Genomic DNA, 26294 nt, shown 5'->3' on the forward strand with positions numbered 1-26294 from the left:
AGTTAGTTGTGTGATGTGACTGCCATTTTGAGGGCTGTGTGGTCTGCTGCGCTCATTCTGCACCTCCATCTTCTCACGAGTCATCTACAGGTGCTTCTGGACTCTTGAAAGCCAGCTGGTTCTCCCCTGGGCGTCTTGGTGGTCGGTTTGCCAGAGGATTTCCTAAGGTGGGGCCAGGGTGTTGGTGCAGTCAGAGATCGATTGGTTGAGGTGGCATGCAGATGTGGTGGCGTCCATGGAGGCCGGCGGTGGTGTGTTGCGGGGGTGGTGGCGAGTCGGTCTTCAGAGATCTTGCTCCAGCTTCTGCATGGGTGGCAGAGGTTGTGGTGGAGATGGGAGGGTTGGTGAAGGAGAAGTGGATGCAATGGTGGTCAGTCCATAGGAGCTTGGAGGTGTGGCCGACAGAGATGTTGCTACTGGTGGAGAAGAAGGGGCTAAGCATGTGTCCTGCTGAGTGTGTTGGGGAAGTGACCAGTTGTTTGAGTTTGATGCTGGCGAGATTCTCCAGTAGGGATAAGGTGTTGAGGTAGCTGAAGATGTCCAGGTGGAAACTGAGGTCGCCGAGGAGGATGTAGTCTGTAGAGGTGAGGGCGTGAAGAGCGATGAAGTCACCATCAGCTATCAATCAGTGTAAGTCCTAGTTAAACTGCAAATTTGATTAGGTAACTCCTCCTTCAGTCAGCTCCCACTGGTGTGATCTTCTCTCGTCTCACAGTGTAACTTTGCAACACCAGTGTAAAATGCCAAAACGGAAGACTGTTGACCTTGGTCTCTTGAATATAAGCTACAACATAGATGTATATGATTCTCTCAAAGTGTCTGTTTACTTTTCCAAGATTGCTTTCTCAGGCTCTCTATGAATAAAACAATAGCGTGTTACCTCTTTCCAAACGAACATTTTCTCATCAGGAAATACCTAAAATGAAATGCCACATTAGCAGAAAATGAAAAAGAGATTCTCATGTTTACAGAATCTAAGGCCTGGTCATGCTAAGAAATAAACTAATTTAATTGCACATTTAATTCATATTAACTTTTAGAATAAATTGAATCATGAAATGTAAATTATGTCTTGTCAATTTGAACTTCATGTAACAGTTAAATGCAAAGCGAAATAAATTAGCACATGTAAATGAATATGATGGAAAAGTAAATTTCTTCAACGTTAATAATTTCAGCATACATGTTATGAGATCTGTTATCATTTCAAGGTAAGTCATTCCTAATTCATGTAAATATTGTTATGTAATGTTAATAAATGATTACATTTCCATTAATAAGGTTAGATCACACAGTTTTCTCTTCTATCACTATAGTGAATGCACTCCGTGATGGATGTCTAGTGGAACACTTTACACTAATTACTCTGTTAGTTCATACATTTAAAGTGATAATATGGTCCTATACAGATGATAATTGTGGCATCAGGGAAGATAGCAATCTATGCTATTCAAGTTCCCCCCCTGATGGCGAATAAGGCCATCACATCAATCTGTAATCTGATGTTGTCAATGAGACAGATCAAAATCTCAGAGGTCGACCCAGGAAATATCTTTTGGATTCCTCTAACTGCTCAATGTCAGTGTAGTAGATGTTTCATCTATTATCGAGTTTTATCTCCTCCTTTCTCCTCCCATTCTCTCCTCTCCTCATCTGAAATCTCTTGTATCCCTTGTAAAGTCCAAACAGGATCAATACACAAAGAGCATTTATCAACAAAGGTCTCAAAATGTCCACTTTCTAAATTTCCAAACCATTTTCCAATAGGTGAAAATCCACTCCCTTTCGCTTCCCAGGCACCTGTTGGTTCTAACTCCTCCAAATCTCTTTTCTGGTGAGTAATGTTCTTAATATACTTCATTAGCTCCTTACTGTTATCAGGGATGAAGTGTAACATTGTTCAATTCTTAACATCCGGCAGACTGCACCCTCCTTCTCAAGAAGGATGTCTACCTCAAGTTTGTTTTGCAAAACCATTGATCTGATAGCAACCATCTCAGTATGCATTAGGAAGGTGGCACCTGCTGTATCAGCAGACAACTTATTTACCACTGTTGACAATTTTCTTATCTTTAGAGAAATTAAAATCACTGCCACTGATGGAATCAATGCACCAAAAATGTCTCCTAAAATCTCTGAAACACTAGCACCTCTTCTAGTTTTAGGGTGTGTCTTTGTCTCCCACACAGGATCATTGCGATGTTATACATGATAAATCTTTGTGAAAACAACTCCTAAGTAACATGTACCATACCGTTCTTTAGGAAACCTAAAGTAAACACAGTTTCCACAAATGAAATAAACTCCAATTATAGCAGGATCTTGTCCAGCTAACATAAATGTCCAACTGCTCCTAAATGTAAACTCATGTCTACATTCAGTCTTTGCTACAAACTTTGTGTCAGTTTCCGATAGTGGTCTATGTACACATAATTTCCCTACATGTTGCCAATTTACGATCAAAGAAGCTTGACTTCCTGCAACTGCACTCCCAATCTCTTCACATTCCCAAGCTCGTACTCCTATTCCCGCCTTTAATTTCTCTTCTCCTGCCTTCAACTTGACCCAAAAACTACTTTTCTACTCTGGTCAGAAAGCATGTTAAATTGTCTTTATTTGCAAAAAGTGTACTAAATGTCATTGTGGGTTCAAGGAATCCTCCTATTGCCTCAAAGTTACTTACTTTGGTGATTTTGATCATATCTTTAAAAACGGGGACTTCTTTAAAAATAAGGTTGTAATTAAAATAATAATACTAGAAAAATTAATGGGGGCGTGGCCTGACGCCGATGGCAGAGGAAGCCTCTCCGTGAGGCTCCTGCCAGCGATCCCCACTCCGGTCCAGCCTGGAATGCAGTGGACCCCCAACCCGCCCATTTGCCTGGCTGGAGGTGCGTAGGGGTCCCGAGGCTCATTTTGAGGGGCCCGATCCCGGAGGGAGGAGAGTTTGGGGGCCGAATTGGCGGCCGACGGAGTGCCGCGAAAAAAAAGATGGCGGCCGCGATCTGAATGGCGTATCCGGCGCCAGACGATCCACTGAAGCTGCTCCCTGATCCTTTCCCGCTCACCCCTCTGGGAGACAGGAAGTACAAGGGGACCTGGTGGTTCCCTCTGGGGACCCACGCCGCCGAACAGGGGGGCCCAGCACTGAGTCTGTGCTTGGATGAGGACCGCGGAGCACACACAACATGGCGACCGACAGGGAAGGTACGAGAGGATCACGGTGAGAAGCGATAATTCCGGGGTTCCCCCAGAGCTCCTTTGGCAGCTCCCCTCTGAGGACGACTGATCGCAGTCTGCACGGCAACACCGGGGGGTACTTCTGGGGAGGCTCGACTCCATGGACCGCCGGAGGTGAGCTGGAACGTGGAGGGCGAAGTCGGCGACTTGAGGGGGCGAACCTGGCCTGCACTGGGGCACGGTGCAAACGGCCCCCCTCTACAGAGGTCCCCCTAAATGCGCAGTGCTACATACAGGAGAGTGCAGGGGGCCCCCAGACACTGGACGGGAGTCATGCATGCTTGAAGGCGCCCTTCACGAACGGTGAGGCTGCTTGGCCCGACAGGTCCACACCCTGACTGGGAGAAGAGAGAGGGTCCTGTCTACCTGGCGTGTGATGTCCCCCGGAGGTTCTTAGCGGCCTAGAGTGCGGAGAGCAGCTGGCACTGGAAGGCGATAAACCTCTTCCAAGTGCACCGAGCGCCAGAATCAGCAACTCTCTAATAAAAAGGTCGACGATCCCTCTGGCAGTGCAGTATACAACGCAGTGGTGGGAGAGTTGATGTCCAGAGCCCACCGCCCAGACGGAGTTGGAGCCATACCCCAGAAGATGGGTAAAGTCGGTCGCCGGAAGGACATAGAACAAAAAGGTGGGTCATCAGCTGAGGCACAGGCAGACCCGCCTGAACCCAGGAATGGCGCTTCAGGAGAGGGTCGTGACGATCCCACACTTCAAGATGTCCTACAAGCTATAACGGCTTCCCGTGTAGCACTGGAGGGGAAAATCGATGCTTTGGCCACGGATCTCACAGTACTGCGAGATGATCACCGCCGCCTGGCCGAAAAGGTGTCCACCACCGACAGACAACTTAAAGAGCTTCTTCCGGAGGTCAAGGATGCCACTAAGTCTACACAGCAGTTAGAGACCAGGATCAGGGCCCTGGAATTAAGGGCGGAAGACGCGGAAAATAGATCGCGACGCAATAACATACGAGTGATTGGTATGCCTGAAAGTGTTCCACAAACTGGCCTGGCGGAATTCCTCGAGAGGTGGCTCCGAGAGGAATTAGCAGGCGACGGACTTTCTCCTTTTTTTGCGATTGAGAGGGCACATAGAGTTCCGTCGCGCCCTCCCCCTCGGGAGCCCTCCCGCGACCTATAATAGCCAGGCTTCTTCATTACCGAGATAGAGACTACCTGTTGCATCAAAACAGGACCAAAGGGAACCGCACAATGGACAATCACACGGTTCGTATCTTCCCAGACTTCTCCCGGGAAGTACAGAAACAACGGGCCACCTTCGGTGCTGCAAAACAGAAACTGCGCCAATTGGGTCTACAATATGGTATGCTGTTCCCGGCGAGGCTTAGAGTATTGACCAAAGACAGTACACAGTTTTTCACTACAGCGGAGGAAGTATGGCAATGGCTTGATCTGCGTCCACATGAGGGGAATGGTCCTCCGACACAGGGACCTGAACATGGACGGAGGAGAAGGGCAAAACGCAACACAGCCCGTATAGTAAATAGTCCCTCGTCTGTGGAGATGCAAACTGAGAGGCAAAAAGCCATGGATACAGCAGCCTCATTGAGCGGCTCTGATCGCGGATCCCAAGTACAGTCTGCTGCGGACTGTGAACCATCTGATTCGGACCATGAATCCGAGACTTCCCAAGTATCAGACAGATCGGGCCCGGCCATAACACCGGGCACTTCTGACTGTATCATATGAGAATCCTCCCATCGAACTACGCTTGCACCAGTTGTCCTGGTAATGAGAGCCTCCCCTGGCAGACACCGTGGAGGCCGGTGAGGTGGGCGTATTAGCTGTCACTATGGCGGTCGTACCCGCCAGTTGGATGAGACCGGGGTCCACAAGTACTACTATATCTTGCAATCCGGTAGTGGGGATTAGAGCGATGGCCCACTCCTTTTGTGATCTAGGAGTTACCCCACTTTTGATAATCTAGTTGACTTTTCGCGAAGTTTGGATGAGAGCCGTTCGAACTTTTGTCCTGGGGAAGGGGAGTTGGGATGTTAATTGTTGGGGCTTGTTTAGGGGCAGTGATGAGTGGTGGATGTTTAACACTGGTCTGCTGTTGATATATAATGTGAAAGTAGGGATCTTCGTGATATATGCTAGCTCTGCATGGGGTATGTCACAGACGTGGATTAAAACACAGTTATGGCGTTGTTAGGCACTTCTACATTTCTCTCATGGAATGTACGGGGCATGCACACAATGTCTAAGAGATATAAGGTATTCTCACATTTACAGCGGAGGGGGATTCAGATTGCGTTGCTCCAAGAAACACATTTAACCCAGGCTGAAGGGCTAGCACTGCAGAAAAGGTGGAGGGGCCAGGCATACTATACCTCTTATTCCGCATTCGCCAGGGGCGCCTTGATTTGGATCAGAGCCGGGGTTCCATTCCAGGTATTAGACACGCTCATAGACCCAGAGGGACGTTTTGTAGCAATCCAGGGTCGATTGGAGGGAAGAGATCTAGCGTTGATCAATGTCTATGCCCCGAACTGGGACCAGGGTGAGTTCTTTACACGCCTATCGGGCCTCCTAGCCACCTATTTGCAGTTCCCTCTAGTGATGGGGGCAACTTTAATTGTGTGGCCGATCCCTCTAGGGATCGCTCCCACCCTCCGTTACATGATTCCCCTCTGATGAGAGTAGCAGGGCTATTTTCCTCCTGGCAGACGAGTTGGGGGCTGGTGGATGTCTGGAGACGACTGCACCCAGAGACCAGAGACTATTCCTTCTTCTCCCCCCGGCATGAGCTCCATGTCCGCTTGGATGTGTTTTTCTGCTCCCCAGACATTTTCCCTCAGGTGCATAATGTTGAATACCTGACCCGCACAATCTCTGATCATAACCTGCTATTACTAGAGTTACGCTGGGGTTCGCCCCCTTCCCGCATCCCCACCTGGCGACTGAAGACTGAGTCACTAGAAGACGCACCCTTTCGTGAGGAGCTAAGACAGCATATTACCCACTACTTTGTAGATAACGAGGCTTCGACCAATAACCCCTTGATTGAATGGGATGCTTTTAAAGTGGTGGTGCGTGGGCGCTGTATCGCGGGAGCAGTGGGGGTCCGAAGGACTCTAATTAGGGACACTGAACAAGCGGAGAGAGAGCTGCGTGAGATGGAGAAAAAAAGGCCTGAAAATCCGCTCCTTCAACCTACTATTTTAGAGCTTAGAGCAATGGTCGCTGACTGTGTGGAGCGTCTTCGATGCTTTGACTACCAAAACTATATCACACGAGCACACGGGGAGAGAGACAAAGCGGGTCGGATGTTAGCTTGGGTAGTTTTGCAAACGCATAAGACATCACCTATCCTGGAAATGATATCGGAGTGTGGGAATCCCCTTCACGGGCAGGAGCAAATTAACTCACACCTCGTGACCTTTTACGAACGATTATATAAAAGCACTCTTCGTCCTGACGGTAACTCCACCGATAGATATGTATCTAGACTGCAGTTGCAGACACTACCACCAGAAGCTGCGACACAACTTGAGGGTGCCATCACACAACCAGAGATTCGGAGGGCCATTAATGAACTATCGAGGGGAAAGACTCCGGGGACAGATGGTCTCCCTATCGAATTCTATGCCACGTATATAGATTTGTTAGCTCCTAGGCTCGAGATTCTATATCAATCCGCCAGAGACCGGGGAATTTTACCGGCAACAGCGAGGGAGGCGGTAATAGTGCCCTTGCTTAAACCTGGGAAAAATCCTGCGGAAGCTGGGGCATACAGACCTTTATCCATGCTGAACCTGGATTACAAGATCCTCAGCAAGGTTCTGGCCTCTAGGCTTCTCCCCCACATGGCAACACTAATACATACTGACCAGGCAGGGTTCATCCCGGGGCGCAACACAGCGGATAACATACGCAGATTTATAGCGGTCATGAACGATCGAAAATCGACTAGCCCAGCCCCTGGAGTGCTCGCAGTCGATATAGAAAAGGCCTTTGATAGCTTGGAGTGGGCCTTCCTTTATACAGTGATGTCCCGCCTTCGTTTCGGACCTGAATACATTGCCTGGGTCAGATTGTTGTATACTGAGCCCACTGCTAGGGTACGGACAGGACGGATTATATCCAGACCTTATGTCGTTGAGCGAGGTACCAGACAGGGGTGTCCCCTATCGCCGCTGCTATTTGCACTGGCTATGGAGCCATTAGCAGCTGCGGCGCGCGGTGGTGGTGGGGGTCCCGGCATAGTGGCAGGGGGCAAGAGACATCAAATAGCGTTGTATGCGGATGATCTGTTGATCTTCTTAGACGATGTACACAGAGACCTTCCCCCGACCCAACATTTGCTCTCGCAGTTTGGTGAGCTTTCTGGACTTCGGGTGAATTGGGGCAAGACCGGCCTGTTTCCTTTGAATGCTACTGTAGCCCCGCCATTAGAGTTGGGAAATGTCCAGTGGGTTCCAAGATGCATCTCATACTTGGGGGTCAAGATTTTCCATGACCCACAGGATATAATAGACAGCAATATTGGAGGCTCATTGCGTTCCCTCCGTTCCAACATGGCTTTCTGGCAAACCTTGCCTCTATCTGTAGCGGGGAGGGTAGCCATCCTTAAAATGGTGGTGTTGCCTCGCCTCCTATATCACTTCACGGTCCTGCCGGTTTGGATTCCTAAGGCCATATTTGCAGAACTAGAATCCATAATCATAGCCTTTATCTGGGGGAGTGGACGGAAGCGAGTGGCTCTGGCCAAACTTCAGAGGCGGTCCACAGACGGAGGCCTAGCAGTCCCGGACTTTGAGGCTTACTACTTGGCAGCACAGCTCCAGTGGTTGGCGCAATGGATAGCCAACAGAGCAGCGACAGGGTTGGGGGTAAAGACATTTACTCCCCCAGAGTCTAGATTATACGAACTGTTGTTGGGGTGTCCGGGTACTGGGACGCATGATTCCCTTGAATTTAAAGTCCTCGCGCGCTGTTGGAAGAGCTTATTGCGTAAACTTAAAGTAAAGACCCCTTACTCCCCTGACTTACCCCTCTTGTCCCTAACAGCGTTGCCCCATCGGGGTGACTGGGGTGGACTCCAGTCCTGGGTGGAGGCCGGGATACAGACGGTAGCAGCACTATTTAAGGAGGGGACACTGATGCCGTTTGAAGTCCTTCGGACACAATTCGGTCTACAAAGAGGGCACTTCTTATTGTATGGCTCAGTAGTGGCTAGTATCAGGAAACACTGGCTGACATGGACAGGAGAGCTCACTACACAAACAACCTGTACATACTTGGCGACTTCTTCTGGCACCTTTAAGGCAGTTTCTAATCTCTACAGCAGGATTCAGGCGGATAGGACCATACCTTTGACTCAGCTCAAATCGTCTTGGGAAGTAGACCTGGGCACAACTATATCCGATGTGGATTGGGAGCGTATTCTGGGGGGCTTCCCCAAAATGACTCGCAATGCCAGATTTAAGCTGATTAATTTTTATGTACTTCATAGGGCATATCTCACCCCTGAACGGATCAGCAGGTACTTTGAAGCGGAAGGAGTAAATTGCCCGAGGTGCGGGCTAGAGAAGGCGGAATTTAGGCATATGTTCTGGAGCTGCCCTACGGCGGAGGTGTATTGGGCGGAGGTGAGCCGACTAGTGGCTGGAGCGATAGGAAGAGAAATCCCTTGCTCAATAGAGCATTGTCTGCTTGGCTGGTTTCCACGCACGGCTAAGTACAAAATAACAAACAGGTTCCGAGACTTGGCCTACGTACTGGCCAAGAGGGAAATAGCGATGTCCTGGAAGAATCCAATTGGGCCGAGACTGCCCCAATGGACCAGAGAGCTAACTAAGTGGGCTGGGTGTGAGAGTGCTGTTTTACATAGTGAGGCCAGAAGGGGTTGGCGGCCCCTGGAGGCGGCGCAAGGTTGGGATGCGATATTAGACTCCTTTAAGAAGGAACACCGATTAGGTCCAGTCCCATGATTGAATGATGATTGGATGCTTTGAGAAGTTACCAATAATCCCAATCCATTGGTGCCAATACGGATGACCCCGGGGCAGGATCATACGGTTGGACTAGAAGGGGTAAATACTCTCACACTGTGAGCGGAGGGTTGACTCCTTCATAGCACACCTACATACAATACAACTGTTCAGATATGCTACCAGTATCATCACTGGGGGGTGGGGCACTGTTGGGGAGGTTGAGGGATGGGGGGGGAGGGTAGTTGTTGCAACATCAGATTGCTATTAGTGCAGAGAAGTGTAGATTAAAAAGCCCTTGCTCTCAGAGTCACTGTATATTCTCTTATACTATGTTTACCTACTCACTGGTTGATCGAAATTGCAATAAACTTTGTTTACAAAAAAAATACTAGAAAAATGAATGTTCATAGAAAAAGGTCAGCAACAAACTACAAGTGATACCATGTGCAGAGGCCATCTATGATATGTGATTCCCTCAGTAGCTGAGGTGGGCACTGAATACACACGTAGCAATTATTTTCATCCACTGTGTCAATGTACTCATAAAGCAGCCTATAATACACATTTGGTTAAAGAGATCTCCTCCAGAAGTATCTACATGTAACTCCTCATTTACTAAAATTGTTTTATTGCTAACGTATGGTGTCATCTTTGGGGCACAAGTCGATCTAATATTCCCTGCACTTGAGTGTGTAGGACAGCTTAACCCTATAAGCAAGGTTATAGTTACTATAATGAGATGACTAAAACCCCTGCACACATGTATTTACATTTACTATTTTTTTTCTAGGCTCCATGACTTGTCTTGATTCAGACCATTTAGTGAAATGTGACAGCAACAACAGCAATTGTCTCTTTTGGCCTTTTTGTTTGAGCAAAGCAAACACTGTCCTTTCTGCAAAAGTTCTAATGTTAATTGCAATATCTTCTTAACCCTACTCCAAGTTCTTCTGAATTGAAATGTCTCTAATAAAGGTGCAGTTCAAAATCACTAATAATCACATCAAAAATATAATGGTTTAATCTATCAAGAGGCAATTTATTTTCAAAGTTCAGTTCTGCCTTAAGAATCTGCTTTAAAAAATTCAGCTGGATTTGAATTGTTATAAGAAGATTTCTAATTCTCTGTTTCTGTCAGGTGCAGCCTACCTCCAAAGGGTACTCTTGCTCTCTTTGTTCTCTTGACTACTGGCCCTTCACCACCACTGTCACTTAGGCCCGATTCCTCAGTCTAATCCAGATTAGTTTTTGGAATTTGTATTCCAGGCACAGTCTGTTTCTTTGACTACAGACCTCCAGGTACAACTTGTTTTGCTACAGCACTAGGTCCTCTGTCTGCATCTGAATTTCTCGTAATCAACCTTTCTTGTTTTGACCCTCCTTTACCAACATCAGCTGTTGACTCACTCAGACCCCCCTCAGACAGTACATGTGCTGTTTCAGCCAATTGCTCATCTTCAACAGCTTGACTAAGCTGCTCCCTTCAACACACCGTAACCGACCCTTCAGGGACAGGTACTGTTTCATAAAGAGGACCTAGAACTTTATGAGTGTTTGCTGCATGAATACAGTTAGAAAAGCCTCCACATTTCACAGCTGTTGTGGTCACGAAAATAATCTGGTGTGGCCCCTTCCACTGAGGCTCTAAGCACAACTTCCGAACTTGCCTTTTCACGAGCATCTAGTCACCTGGGCACAGTTCAGGGCTCAGTTCCTGCTGTGGCTGTGTTGTGGCTTCTCCAACCTGATGAGACACAGAATGAACCATGTCAGCCAGTCCTTTTCAGTGGCGAAGTATCATGTCATCTGTAATGTTCAAAATTGTATTTGCAGGCACAGCTGGCCATTTCATGGCACGCCCTATGAGAATTTCATGTTGGGAGAGTCCTGTCTGCATGTCTGGAGTACTGTGAAGACTCGAGCAATGCATCAGGCCTTTTCAATTAGGTGGAAGCACATACTTTTGCCAATCTGGATTTCAAAGTGCCATTGACTTGTTAGACAATGCCAGAAGCCTTAGGTCTGTAACTGCAATGTAGTCTCTGCTCAACTTGTATGCTGCACACAGTAATTTCAGGGCCTCACTTTTAAAGTGTGTCCCTCGGTCTGACTCAAGAGAAGTCGACAAGCCAAAAGTAGGTATCAGTTTTCTTAGCAACAGTTTTGCTACTGTGAGACTATAATTTCTCCTTGTCAGGTAAGCTTCAAACCAACAAGAAAAAAATGCATACAATAATTAAGACATATCTCATTCCATTGCACACAGGTATTTCTATGAAGTCTAGCTGTATCCTATTGAGAGGACTTCCTAATCTCCCTATGTGACTCATTGTTACTGCAGGTCATGTTCCTACATTCATCTGCTGACATGTAACACACTTGTGACAAAGTCTCTGCCATAAATCTGAACCTAGGGTTAAAAAACATCTGATGAAATAACCAGACTATATCATGGCCCACATGAGCCGGACCATGGTAATGCCTCGCCATAGGAGGTAACAAACTATTAGGCATCACAACTCTTCTCTCACTTGAAACCCAAAATATCATCATCTTGTTTGGCACTTCTTGATCTGATCCAACTCTGATGTTCAGCTTCTGACAATTCCTGCTGTAACAACTTCACTTTCTCCCATGCACCTGCAGCAGTTAACACAATATTGTAATTTCTCTCATCAGAACCCTCATTAGAGTATTCATCATTGAACACACAAGAATTGAAAGCACGGTATCTTGCCACCTGGTCCGCATAATTATTGCTGACAGTGATATAATCATTACCTTGTGGTGGTCTGGACACTTGACAACAGCAATCTGTGCAGATAACTGTAATGCATTCAGTAAATCATCGACTTTGTCTCCATTTCTAATAAAAGATCCAGAAAGCTCTCTGGGACCACAATTGTCCAAAGTCATGAACACCACAAAAGTCATACGGACTATCAGTGAAAATGGCCACCTTCAGCTGGTCTGAAACACAGTATGCTCTTGTAAGGGTAATACATTCAGCCACTTGCACAGAAAAGACTCCTTGAAGTCAGCAGGTTTTGACCACACCTGAGTCAGTACAGCCTGCATAGGCAGCTCTCAGGTTTCCTTCATGGTCTCTCAAACAGGAGTCATCAACAAACATAACATGATTTGGCTCAGCAAGTGGTGTGTCTTGTATATCCGGTCTCAACTTGGTGGACAGTGCAGTGACATCCAGACAATAATGCTGAGTTTCATCAACATTAGTCTTATCCACATTTACAGGTGAGGGCAACAAATTATCAGGATTTAACGAAATACACCTGCGTAAATTAACATTCGGAGTAGCCATGAGGATCTGCCTGTACTTTGTAAGCTATTTCTAGTGGTCAGGTGTTGAGTATTTGTGCGGGTTAACAATATCTCAACTGAATAGGGGACAAAAACATTCAGAGGATAACCCATAACAATGCTTTTACACTGGTCTATACTGACACCTACAATTGCAACTGGCATAAGACATCCAGGCAACGCTGCAACCACTGGGTAAGTGTGTTACGCCGCGGCTCTCGCCGCGGCGCTCACCGAGGCCGCGGGCTCAGGGTGCCGCGGCGCGGCACCTCAATATCTCCGCGGCCGACACCCGGGTCACGGAGAGCGCCGCTGTGACCGGCGCTCGGTCCACAGGGGACACCGCGGCTGATGCCTGGGTCGCGGGGGATACCGCGGCTCAGGCAGGAGCCGTGGAGGCTCCTAGGAGCCGGTTTACGGGTTGCGGCACTCGCCGCCTACCTTATTTTAAGCTCTGCCATAAAGGCAGACGCTACTTGGCAACGTACAGCGCTTTATGCGCTTAACCATTTATTTACTGCATGTTCACTTACCGATATCCTGAGAACAAACCCGAACCATTACACAAGGAGCACTTTATACTTCCCCTTTTTCTTCCCAGCATGCTGACCTCTTCCTCTCTGCCCAGCATGCATTGTCAGACGCATGTTTCTGATTCACTATTGTTTTCTTTTCCCCAATTCAAGATGGTGGCATTTCTACTTCCTGTTTTTTACTTCCTGTCTAGGGGTATATAAGGGGATTTCAACTGCCTGTTCATTGTGTTGCAACACTCCTTGGTGATAGTCACGCTCCTATTTGATATCCTTCTGCGAATCCTGTCTGTTCCTGCTTTGCCTTGTTTTCCTGCCTTCCTGAACTGCGGTCCTAATACCCTGGTGTCCTCCTTTTCGTTTCAGGGAGTTCCCGTGGAGGTTTTTTACCCTACTGGGGTTTTTCCTCTGGGACTCCTTCTGGAGGGCACGGACTGTAGTGGTTCGCTCATACCAAACAGCACCGTGGCTACCGGAAGGGGTCGCCCCTACCTCGGCCAGAGCAGAACCCGTCGGAACAAGGACCGTTCCCCTACACCTCTCCGCTGCGAGGGTAAGACCATTGAGAACCGCGACAGATTGCAACGCCCACAATTCCAGTTGCAGTCCGGAACTATGGATAACCCAGTGGCAAGCACAGAACCTGCTAACCAGGACCTACTGGCGACGATACAACAACAGGCTCAAGAACTCCAGCAACTATGTACTGAGAATACTGTTTATCGGCAAGCCTTTGCCTCCCGGACCACAGATGTCCCTGCAGTAGCCGCCTCTACACCTCGATTTTCCGGGGATCCCACCACATTAAAAGAATTCCTGGATGCCTTAACGGTGTACTTTGCCTTTCGTCCCTCGCAATTTGTACAAGATAAGACCAAGGTGGGGTATTTGATTAGCGCCTTATCAGGACCAGCCTTGGCCTGGGCCACACCTCTAGTAACCAGAAACGATCCCTGTCTATCTAATTATTCCACCTTTATCACTACTTTTAAACAGATGTTCGAACGCCCTGGACTCGAGGCGTCAGCAGAAGAGGCTCTTTGCGAAGTCCAACAAGGGAGTCGAGATGTATTACAATACATCACCCATTTCAGACAATTAGCTGCAGAAACAACCTGGGTGGAACGTACCTTGGTGACACTCTTCCGTAGAGGTCTAAGAGAGGACATCAAAGATGAACTAGTACATTCTGCCAGGATAGAAAACCTCAAAGGGTTGATGGACCAGGCACTAACGATAGAGTATCGGTTGAGTGAACGAAGAATGGGGAAAAAGAAGAGTCGGTTGCCTTCTCACTCAGTACCATCTCGTCCCTTCGCCCATCGTTCCGAGGAAGTCCGCCCTGAATCCAAAGGGAATACCGAGGAAGAGCCCATGCAGATTGACACAGCTCGCGGACCGTTATCCGACAGTGAAAGGGAACATCGACGAAGGAAGGGGCTTTGCCTATATTGTGGTGCAGGTGGTCACCTAATTCGCGCCTGCCCCATTCGTCCAACCAAGCCCTTGGGAAACGCCAACTCCCGTCCCCGGTAAGAAGGGCGAGGACGGGATATCGTGATATACCTTCTATTTGCTCTTCCAGGGAGGGAGGAACTGCTCTTTTTCTCTTACCAGTTACCCTCCATTTAACTGATGGACGTGAAGCAAGAACTTTGGCTTTATTGGACTGCGGAGCCAGTGGCCTTTATTTAGATGAAACCTGGGCCAAAGAACGACAGATAGCACAAATACCCAAAGAAATACCAGAACAGGTACATACCGTTGATGGATCGCTCTTGGCCTCTGGGCCTGTACAATACACCACCCCTACATTCTGTTTACAGTTCGGTAAACATCAGGAGATTCTCTCGTTTGACTTAATCTCGTCATCACACCAGGTCATGATCCTGGGAATTCCATGGCTTACCCGGCACAATCCTTACATCAACTGGGAAACAAAAAACATTTCGTTATCCTCCCATTTTTGTCAACACCACTGCTATCCGGCCGGGGATTATTGGTCCCCAAAAAATCTCTCAACAACACCTTCTCAGGTGGGAGGATCCATTAATGTCCTACAGGGAGTTCCCAGACAGTATCAGGACTATATCGATGTATTCCAGAAGCCAGAAAGACCTGAATTGCCACCCCACAGAGAATACCACTGTGCCATTTCTTTAGAGCCAGACACTGTAGTTCCTTTTGGGCGGATGTACTCCCTCACCGAACCAGAGAAACAAATTTTGAAGGAGTACCTAGATGAGAATCTACAAAGTGGGTTAATAACCCCCTCCTCTTCACCCGCCGGGGCTCCTCTTTTCTTTGTACCAAAGAAAACCAAAGATCTGCGTCCCTGTATCGATTTCAGAGGGTTAAACAGGATCACTATCAAAGACCGGTATCCGTTACCCCTCATCAAAGACATCTTAGAAGCAGTCAGAGGAGCCAAGAGATTCACTAAACTGGATCTCCGAGGAGCCTATCATCTACTAAGAATCAGAGAAGGTGATGAATGGAAGACCGCCTTTAGAACACCTTTTGGTCACTTCGAATATAGAGTAATGCCCTTCGGACTCACTAATGCCCCGTCCATCTTTCAAAGATTCATGGATTCTATCTTTTCTGATCTTTTGCAACAAACAGTGGTAGTGTATCTTGACGATATCCTAATTTATTCGGTCCATCCAGAGGAACATTCCAAGCACGTCCGCCAAGTCTTAGAGAGACTCCGACAACATCATTTGTTCTGTAAGCCTGAAAAATGTGAATTTGATCAGATAGAAGTAAAATATTTGGGATACTGTATAGACCAAACCGGAGTTGCCTTGGACTCAGACAAAGTACAGGCAATATTGGATTGGCCATCTCCTTCTTCCATTAAGGAGACTCAATGTTTTCTGGGACTAGCCAACTTCTACCGACAGTTCATAGCAGACTTTGCCCAGAGAACCAGCTTCATTACCCAAACCCTCAAAAAAGAACACCTAAAGAAAGGTTTTTGTTGGACACCAGGCGCTGAGTCAGCTTTTCAGGACTTAAAGAAAGCCTTTATTCAAGCCCCTATTCTTCGACACCCAGACACCAGCAAACAATTCATTGTTGTCACAGACGCCTCAGAAAGAGCCATTGGGGCTGCCTTGTTACAAAAACAAGACGATGATGACCTAGAACACCCTGTATTTGATCTGTCACACATACTATCTGATTCCGAGCGAAACTATTCCGTGCTAGAACGTGAATTACTCGCCTTAAAGGTCGCGTGCACCGAATGGAGACACTTTTTGATGGGATCCAAGGAGCCCTTCGAAGCCCGGACCGATCACAGAAATCTACAGTGTTTAAGAAATTTCCAGTGCCAAAACAGCCGGCAGGCTCGATGGGCCTTCTTCTTTAGCCAATATGATTTCTATATCACCTACATCCCTGGTTCTCAGAACATTCTGGCGGATGCCCTGTCCCGACGTTATCCTGGGTGCGGTGATTCTGCGGTTCAAAACTTATTTGACAACAATAAAATCATAGGGGTAACACAGACCTTTTTAGATCAAGTCAAGTCTGAATATGCCCGTCTACACGAAACAGAACTAAAAAGGTTACGTCCACAGTTGCATATAGATCGTGACTACTATTATCATGATAAGGCCCTGTTTTTACCCACTAAAACAGTGCAAATCGAAGCTTTACGCATGTGCCATGATTCCCCCATTGCAGGTCATCGAGGAATGAAAGCGACTCAAGATCTTTTGCTTCGCTCTTTCTGGTGGCCGACTCTCAAGGCTGACGCTGAGGCATATGTGTTATCCTGTCCTACATGTGCTCAAGCCAAGACACCCGAACCAGACCTGTGGGGTTACTCCGCCCATTACCTGTTCCCCCAGGCCCATGGCATACCATATCCACCGATTTTATGTGCGCTTTACCTTCCTCAATGGGAAACCACGTCATAATGGTAACTGTGGACTCCTTCACCAAGATGGCCCACTTCACAGCCTTGAGAAAGTTACCTACGGCAAAGGAATTAAGTCAGGTCTTTACTCAAGAAATATTCAGGCTACATGGGCTACTCCAAGTTAAATATATCGGACATGGGTCCTCAATATATCTCCCGTTTCTGGAATCAATTCTGCAAGATCTTGGGGATCCAGGTAGCCTTATCATCCGGGTTCCACCCTCAAACCAATGGACAAACGGAACGACTCAATCAGGGTCTCGAACAGTACTTACGTAGCTTCTGTAACGCTACACAAAGTAATTGGGCTCCCTACTTACCGCTTGCAGAATTCTCCTATAATAACTCTCTACACAGTGCCTCTAAACACTCTCCTTTCTATGGCTCTTATGGTTTCCATCCCAGGGCCTTCCCAACTCCCCTGAGGGACATCTCTAATCTTCCCGCCATCTCCTCTTTCGTTCGACGGCTACGGGGTATACAGCGAATTATCCATTCCAACCTTGTGTCCACCAAGTCCCGTATGAAGAAGATGGCAGATAGGAGACGCTGTGCAGCTCCTCTATATCAGGTCCATGATAAAGTCTGGCTCTCCTCTAGATTCCTACCCCTCCGACTCACCCAAAACAAATTCAAACCCCGCTTTTATGGTCCCTTTCTCATTCTCTAGAAAATCAACCCAGTATCTATGCGTCTTCGCCTACCTCGGACGTGGAAGATCCACCCTGTATTCCATATCTCGCAACTGAAACCTTACCGTCCTGATCTTTTTCATAGGCAGTTGCCCTGTCCCCCTCCTCTGTTGATTGATAACGTGCCTGAGTACGAAGTTCAAGAGATCTGTGACTCTCTGATTTTTCCATGGGCACCTCCAGTATCTTATTCATTGGAAGGGCTACCCTATGAGTGAATGTTCCTGGGAGGATGCCTCCTCAGTTCATGCTCCTCTTTTGATCCGCCGCTTTTTTCGGCTTTTCCCTCACAAACCCAGGGCCTCGGGGAAGGGGCATACTGTTACGCCGCGGCTCTTGCCGCGGCGCTCACCGAGGCTCTTGCCGCGGCGCTCACCGAGGCCGCGGGCTCAGGGTGCCGCGGCGCGGCACCTCAATATCTCCGCGGCCGACACCCGGGTCACGGAGAGCGCCGCGACCGGCGCTCAGTCCACAGGGGACACCGCGGCTGATGCCTGGGTCGCGGGGGATACCGCGGCTCAGGCAGGAGCCGTGGAGGCTCCTAGGAGCCGGTTTACGGGTTGCGGCACTCGCCGCCTACCTTATTTTAAGCTCTGCCATAAAGGCAGACGCTACTTGGCAACGTACAGCGCTTTATGCGCTTAACCATTTATTTACTGCATGTTCACTTACCGATATCCTGGGAACAAACCCGAACCATTACACAAGGAGCACTTTATACTTCCCCTTTTTCTTCCCAGCATGCTGACCTCTTCCTCTCTGCCCAGCATGCATTGTCAGACGCATGTTTCTGATTCACTATTGTTTTCTTTTCCCCAATTCAAGATGGTGGCATTTCTACTTCCTGTTTTTTACTTCCTGTCTAGGGGTATATAAGGGGATTTCAACTGCCTGTTCATTGCGTTGCAACACTCCTTGGTGATAGTCACGCTCCTATTTGATATCCTTCTGCGAATCCTGTCTGTTCCTGATTTGCCTTGTTTTCCTGCCTTCCTGAACTGCGGTCCTAATACCCTGGTGTCCTCCTTTTCGTTTCAGGGAGTTCCCGTGGAGGTTTTTTACCCTACTGGGGTTTTTCCTCTGGGACTCCTTCTGGAGGGCACGGACTGTAGTGGTTCGCTCATACCAAACAGCTCCGTGGCTACCGGAAGGGGTCGCCCCTACCTCGGCCAGAGCAGAACCCGTCGGAACAAGGACCGTTCCCCTACACCTCTCCGCTGCGAGGGTAAGACCATTGAGAACCGCGACAAAGTGTGGCAGGAAAATATGCAACAGGTCTGACTATGTTTCCATGTAACTGGTCTAGTATTGAGAGAGCACATCCCTCCCTCTCCCTGCAATACAAATTAAAACATTTGTTGTAATCAAGCATTCCCAGAGCAGGGACATGGCAGAATTTGCTCTCAGCTCTGTGAAGGCATGCATGAAGATGTCATTCAATGGTACAGAATCAGACACATCCTTATCAGCCTCTGTAAAGGCGTGGCCAAAAGGGAAAGTTTGGACTCCTCTGACAACAGTAGACAACCATTCCCAAGAACATCTAGACTTGTTTCTGAGTTGTTGGGGATTCATTTTCAGAATTGCTGAGATTTTGTCTTGCGAAAACTTCCTTACACTTTCACAAAGTGATGTCCAAGGTATTTGACTTCTTTTTCATAGTATTGCAATTTTGGTTGGGGAAATGTTATGTCCATTCTCACCTAAGTGGTTCAACAGGGCAACTGTATCATATCTGCAAGCTTCTTATGTATTTGACGCCATTAGCAGGTTGTCAATATACTTAATCAAAACTGAATGATAGGACATCTCTAGAGACCCCAGTTTCTTCTTCAGATCGGATTGAAGATGAACGGGCTCTTCGTATACCCTTGTGGGACTCAGCACCATGCCAAAACAAGAGTGCCAAACTGAAACGTGAAGAGAAGCTGACTCTACACTTGCAATGGTATGGAGAAAAATGCGTGGCATAAGTCAATCACAGTGAACCACTTGACTTCATATGGAATCTGAAACAAAATCACTGCTGAATTCGGAACCACGAGACAACAAGGAATTACAATTTTGTTTATTTTTCTAAGATCCTGGAGTATGCTGTTTTTTTCCATTTGGCTTCCGCAGTCCTGTAATGGGAGAGTTACATGAACTCCCCATTCTGTCTTTTAGTATCCCTTGCTCAATCATGGAGTCGATCACTGGGGTAATCCCTGCAATTGTTTCAGGTACAGCATTTAATTTCACTGTTATCAGTACAAGCTCAACACCTTTGATGAGACCTATATCTTTTCCAATAAAATCCCATACTTCCGATACACTGTATCTTTCAAATCTGTGAGTAAGTCTTCACAAGTTAACGTGGGAAAAAAAAAAATGATATTTGTGGTTTGATTCATCATTGTGAAAACCGAAATCCTCATAATGAGTCTGTATCTGTATACATCTTGGAGTAAAACAGAGAGAACAATTTATTTTGCATAAACAATCACGTCCATGCAGGCTCACTGAACTTGAATCACACACCACAGATTAGTTTGCATCCTTAAAGGATCTTATTTTTACAGGTACAGCTTCTGTGACGGGGCTTGTAAACTGTTTGTTCGCAACACCTAGAACTTGTATTCTTCTTCCATACAAGGGTAGACGGGGGACCTCTGCTGTTCTCACAGTAGGGTGGGTAGCACATGTGTCCACCAGAAATGACACATGGTGGCCATTAACTGTACTATAAATGTATCACTACTTTGGGCTACCCCTAGGGATGCACCAAGCATGCATATCTCCTCCCTCATCAGGCACCATCAATGGGATAGATCTGAAATGTACTCCACATCCTATAGGTTCATGGGGTACTGATTCACAAAAGGGTTGGTATTTGCATTCAGAACCTGATTCAAATTAGGTCTGTGGACATTTGTTCTTTGTTGGCCCATTGGGGCTTGTGGAATGTGTATTGTCTGTTTCTGAAGAACATTAGAATTCTTAATTTTCGGACGTTGGATCTGATAGCTTCCCATATCCTTTGCTTCAGTAGTTTCTGTACCACTGAAATGTTTGAAAGCCTGCAACGATCTCTCATAATAGGCATGTATCGAATCCTCAGATTCTTGATTCATTCTATCAATTTTTTAGCCAATCAATATCTTTAGGAGACACATTTTCCTTCAAATATGAAATCAACTTATGATTCTTTGTCATCATAATTGGAGATGGACCTTTGTCGATGGATTCCTTCTGGGTTTTTTGTCAGGCCAATCAACAGCCAATTTGTATTCTGCCCAAAAATCACTTGGAACAGCAATGTCAAACAATGTATTCAAACCTCCCCACAACAGTTTGTAAAGCTTAACAAATCTCTCAACCTGGCTGTACCATTCCACTGGCTTCTCTCTTAATTTCGGGAAATCATTTGTGAAAGACAAAATGTCACCTCAATTCCAGAGCACATGAACAAATCCTCCACCAAGATCATCTCTCATAGGAAACATATGTACATCTTACTCACCCTCACCTGCTCCTGCTGGAGGCATTTCTAGTCTCACTTTCTTTTTGTCCTTCTTCTTTGCCCATCGTTCTTCCCACCTGTCTAATTGTATCCATTTTTTAATGTAACCAAGTAATTCCTTTATCTGTAATTTAATTCCTGGAGCTCTCATGTTTTGATAACTTCTCTGTAATGCTTTAGAAATCAATGCCACGCCAGCTAATTTCCATGAACTTGCCCTGCACCTTTTGGAATGTCTTTGCATATGAACTGTAGTTCGTTCTCTCAGTATGTATCTAATTGGGCTAGATCAAGTGTTCCTAATAACATCTCATTTAATTCCAATTTTAATTTGAACACATATAGTGTTTCTCCTTTTCTGGGACTTAAAATGTTCTTCCACTAAATCCTTAACTTCCTTCTTCATGTTGTGATTCTAAAACTTTTAGCCAGCCATCTATTTCTTGAGAACTTAAACCTTGTATTTCTGCTGGCGTGTTAAGTATTATTTCTCCTCTGGAAGAGTTTGAATTGGCAGGACCTGGAGTATTAGCAACAGACGTTTCTGAATCTGACAAATTCAAGAGCAATATTCTATTAGGAGTACTACAACCAGCATTCGGGGTAGTATTATTTCAGGACAAGAAAAATGTAGGTGATCCTGCAGGAAATATCGCATTGGGAGAAAATCCTTTTTGACTAGTAGTTGGGGTTACATCTGAAATACGTGTAGGGGTAACCTGTCACGGAACTGTAGGAAGTCTTATAATTATTGAGTCATTCAGATTGATTTGATTAACTGGGTATTAATTCCAACAGAAAAAGTTGGAACTGCCAATGAATGTGGATTATCCTGGACCATACAAAGAAACAATGGGGCCTACTGTCATAGGAACTGTCAATGCATCCAGAGTGGGTAACCATTTGAATTCTGAGGAACAATCATCCCTATATTTTGTCCTGTCTGACTAACATTTTGTTCTACTGGTGCGGTGAGTATGTCAAAAGTCTTCCTTCCCCTTGTCTCAATCGCCTCTTCTGTTTGAAGTGCATTTTACGGTGGTGGACGATTCAGCAATAGCTGACTTATAAACTCATCGCCTGAATCACTTTCGCAATTGTCACCTCTTTCTCCTTATCATTTGTCATTTCTTTCTTAGTCTTTTCCTTTGATCTGGCTTTCCCTCATCTTACTTAGTTAAAGCAGGATATAATTTAGTTACTTCAAAAATGTCAGATCTCCAAACTTTATGTTGATTATCCCATCTAGCCTCTGTCCAAGTCCTCACTGCTTTCTTCAGTCTTCCCTTGTACTTCTATTTCTGTCTCTGATGTGCTGTGTTCCCAAGTATTAAGTGCCTTAAATTATGCAGGTCTAGGAGATGGTTTTTATCTCATATAAAATATGCCTCAAACGTATAATGATTCTCAAATTAAATATTCCGTAGTGTGGAAATACTAATACTCTTTCTTTCTCAGTACTTTTATGCCATTGTTCAAGCCACTTACATGTATGAAGACCTACGTTTGACAGTACATAATGCACTTGTGTACCTTTGGGTGGAGCCTCCACTTCCTCTCTAAGCCGAATAAAGGAGTTATCTTTCATTAAACCTGTCAATGATCCTGGGAAGACAGTTGTCCTTGATCTCTTGAACATTAGTTGCAACACAGATAAATATGATTCTCCCAGTGTCTCTGTGTACCTTTCCAATGTTGTTTTCTCAGGCTCTCTATGAATAAGACAATAGCATATCTATTTCCAAACTAACATTTTCTCAGCACGAAATACCTAAAATGAAATGCCATGCTAGCAGAAAATGGTAAACACTTTCTCGTGTTTAAGAAATCGAAGGCCTAGTCATGCTCAGAAAAAAACTAATTCAATTGCACATTTAAATCATATTAGCTTTTACAATACATTAAATCATGAAATGCCAATTATGCCTTGTCAATTTAAAATTCATATTACAGTTAAATGTAAGAATTTGTTAACACATGTAAAAGAATATGATGGCTAGCTACATTTCTTGAACGTTGATTGATCATTTTAGCATACATGTTATGTCATAGCATACATATGTTATGAAATCTGTTATTATTTCAAGGTAAGTGATTCCCAAATAGTGTAAAGATTGCTATGCAATATTAATAAATGATTGCTTTTCAATTAATAAGATTATACCAAACGGTAGTCTCTTCTATCACTATAGTGAATGTACTACATGATGGATGTCAAGTGCAACACTTTATGCGTATTACTCTGTTAGTTCATACATTTAATTCAATAATATGGTCACATACAGATGAGCATTGTGACGTCGGGGATGATAGAATTCAACGCTATTGCAGCTACATAAATTCACCTGTAGGTAGCAGCCTTTCGGAGCCATCTAAAGAAAGTGCCAAATTGCAACAAATGTCCTAAAGTGGCCTTGTAGCTACTATATCAGGAAGTGCGTGTGTAAACCATTGCTTTACAGCTGCACCTGTCAGTTTATTGGCGTAGTCTTCATGCAGGCCCAGGCAGTGGCATAACGAAACTTCGCCTCCCCTCCGCAAAATACATGAAGGGCCCCCTCCAGACCCACCCAGGAGCTCCTAGGCCACAGTGCCGCACTGAGAGGACCATGGAGCTTGGCAGGGGGGTCCCACACCGCGGGGGCTGCGTGGGCCTTTGTTGCACCACTGGGGCCTGCATGATTTAGGCTAAAAACTAAGGCCTGGCCAAGCATAAATAGATGGGGCCAGCTGGCAGCTATGGCAGAGTGAAGACTGCAAGAAATGAAGAGCTCAAGTTTAACCTTTCATGTACAGTGATTTAAAAATCAGTCTTCGACATCTGGTCCTCTAAAATATGAGATGGGCGTTTAGCCCGCCGCAAACACTCTCAGAGTGCAGCAGTTCATAGCGGCTTGATGCACTGAAGTTCTGATCCCGGACTCAAGGCTCTTGTTACACGCATTAAACGATCATAAGAATAACTAAGGCACCTGTTCACGAGGCCAGTCTTGTGGGCTGCTAGGTCCATACTTTATAGGCCTGTATCGACTCACTAGTGCAAAGCGCCACCAGGAGAACTAGGTAGTTGCACAAGAGCTGAAGCGAGGTATGTATAGGCAACCAATATCCGTGTCAGCTTGCACATGCAAGTACTGAACTTGTTTAACGAGGTACAGTGTAAACAGAGCTAAATATAACCTTGGCCGAAAGAAGCACATTACTCTCCCCCGGTGAGGGCTGCTAGGTTTTCTACAGGTATGGCGGATTAATAAAATCCAATAATAAAAACGAAGCACTGTGAGGATGCGACTGCATTAGGGCCCAACCCACACCCACTTCAAGACGTGCTCCTGGAGTCAAGCAACATGGGAAATGCCAAGGTAATCTTAGACATTGCACAGGCATCGCTCCCCTGGGGGTGAACTCAGCTTTGATCCTTCGCTCTCGGACGACCTACATAACTTTCTCAGCCTCTGCAGCGCTGAGTGCAGCCAAGTGAGAGCCAGGAACACATGACAAATTCAATAATGCATCAGAAATAGCAGTGAAATCGGGTTTTAGTGCGCTTTACATATTAATGGCAGCATTGTGCCTGAGCCCCAGAGAACTATCCGGAAAAGCGGCATTCCACGTGTGAAGGCAGAGGAGCCCTTTTAGCGTTAAGGTACGAGGAGAGACAGATTACATGGCGGTCAACCGAATGGCCATTTGTGTTTTTGCATCTACGGGGAGCGAGAAGAACTCAATTCCTTACGTGCAAACAGGTGTATTATTAAAACGATTGCACCTGAGAGGTAATTAGTGAGATTTCTTCGCCGGACAGCGCTACGTGGCTGAGCTTTTCAAAGCGCACAGGAAAGCAACCAGGATCAATGGCTTAAAATGTTTAAAGCGCGCAAGAACACATGCAGCAAGCAATGGCTGCATCAAGCGGGAACATGTTGCTTGCTGCAGCGTCTGCGTGTGCGGCTATTAACCTATTCACAGACTGATCCTATCCAAATCTGCAGCCACTGCATGTCTCTTGGCTGGGCTGCAGTTCTTGCGCAGGATTTTGCAAATGTGCAGGCACATTATTCTGAGATCCTAAAACTCATTATCTGCAGGCGACTGTGCAGCCCTCGCCCTCCAAGTTCAGGTTGCAATGCAGTGCTTAACAGTCAGTAAGAAATCACTGCAAAAGCCACAATATTTCATTGATAAACGTTCTAAAAGGACAGCTTTAAGAATGATTCAACACCATTTCTATAACATTAACAGGCACATGTCCTAAAGAAAGCTATAACAGACTTACCGTGTAGTCTCTTTAGAGCGCTGGGACTCCCCACCTCCTTGAGAGAGAAAGACGAGTTTTTTCTTCGGGTAAATTCCACTGAAAGAAGAGCACAACACGCACAGGAGGCGCCGGGAGTGTGCTTTGAGTTTGGAGACCCTAACATGCCCGTTTTTTGACAGAGTTGAAATTTCTATCACGTGATCTCAAGGGACAGCGTCACATCTCATTTTAGGGCTGAGAGACCCTCCCTTTCAAACTGACATCCAATCATCAGGACAGGGAGTTCACAGATGATGAGATGGCAACAGCAAGGCATGCTCTCAGGTGTCGGCAAGCATACACGGAAGAGGAAAAACAGAACTAATTCACACGTTGAGCATCCAGACCAAATAAGAAATGGTTAAACCAACACAAATCAGAAATGCTCCCGCAGTACTAGTTAAAGCCCTGGGAAACCACTGCTGCTCACACTTTATCAAAGCTCATTTTAGCTAGAACAATAATCAGTGCCAGAAATTATATCCTTCATTTTTTGTTGTAAGATATTTCAATATGTATTTCTGTTAGATGGAAAGGGGAGTGTGGTAGGATGAGAAACTATTTGGCAGCGTTTTAAGCATTGATGTGCAGGTCAACGTATATGTGTTCTGGTCTACGAGGCGTTTGTGTGTTCTGGTCTATGAAGTCAATGAGCTTTTGCCAATAAATAGATCACCACTGATGGCGCGGTATTTAAAAAAAGAGCAATGCCTTAATTACGTCCAAGTGGTCAGAAAGTACTACCGTTGTGCACGTTCATATGTCTTCCTGAAAAATCACGTGGCACACTTGCTACCAGGCTCGAGAACACTAGCAGA

General features: G+C 46.1%; 1 protein-coding gene across 9 annotated transcripts in view; it reads right to left on the reverse strand.

Annotated features, from left to right (window-relative positions):
* The window catches only part of SLC38A4 (solute carrier family 38 member 4), a 262923-nt gene extending 237333 nt beyond the window's left edge, over positions 1-25590 (reverse strand). For 6 of the 9 annotated variants that reach the window (XM_069229035.1, XM_069229038.1, XM_069229043.1 and 3 more), the window contains exon 1: positions 25456-25590. The gene's annotated coding sequence lies outside the window, so the exon portion shown is untranslated. The remainder of the gene's footprint in view (positions 1-25455) is intronic. The other 3 variants (XM_069229042.1, XM_069229040.1, XM_069229036.1) reach the window with 2 other exon arrangements.
* Positions 25591-26294: the final 704 nt, after the last annotated feature.

Source organism: Pleurodeles waltl, chromosome 4_1 (assembly GCF_031143425.1).
Source record: "Pleurodeles waltl isolate 20211129_DDA chromosome 4_1, aPleWal1.hap1.20221129, whole genome shotgun sequence".
NCBI lineage: Eukaryota > Metazoa > Chordata > Amphibia > Caudata > Salamandridae > Pleurodeles > Pleurodeles waltl.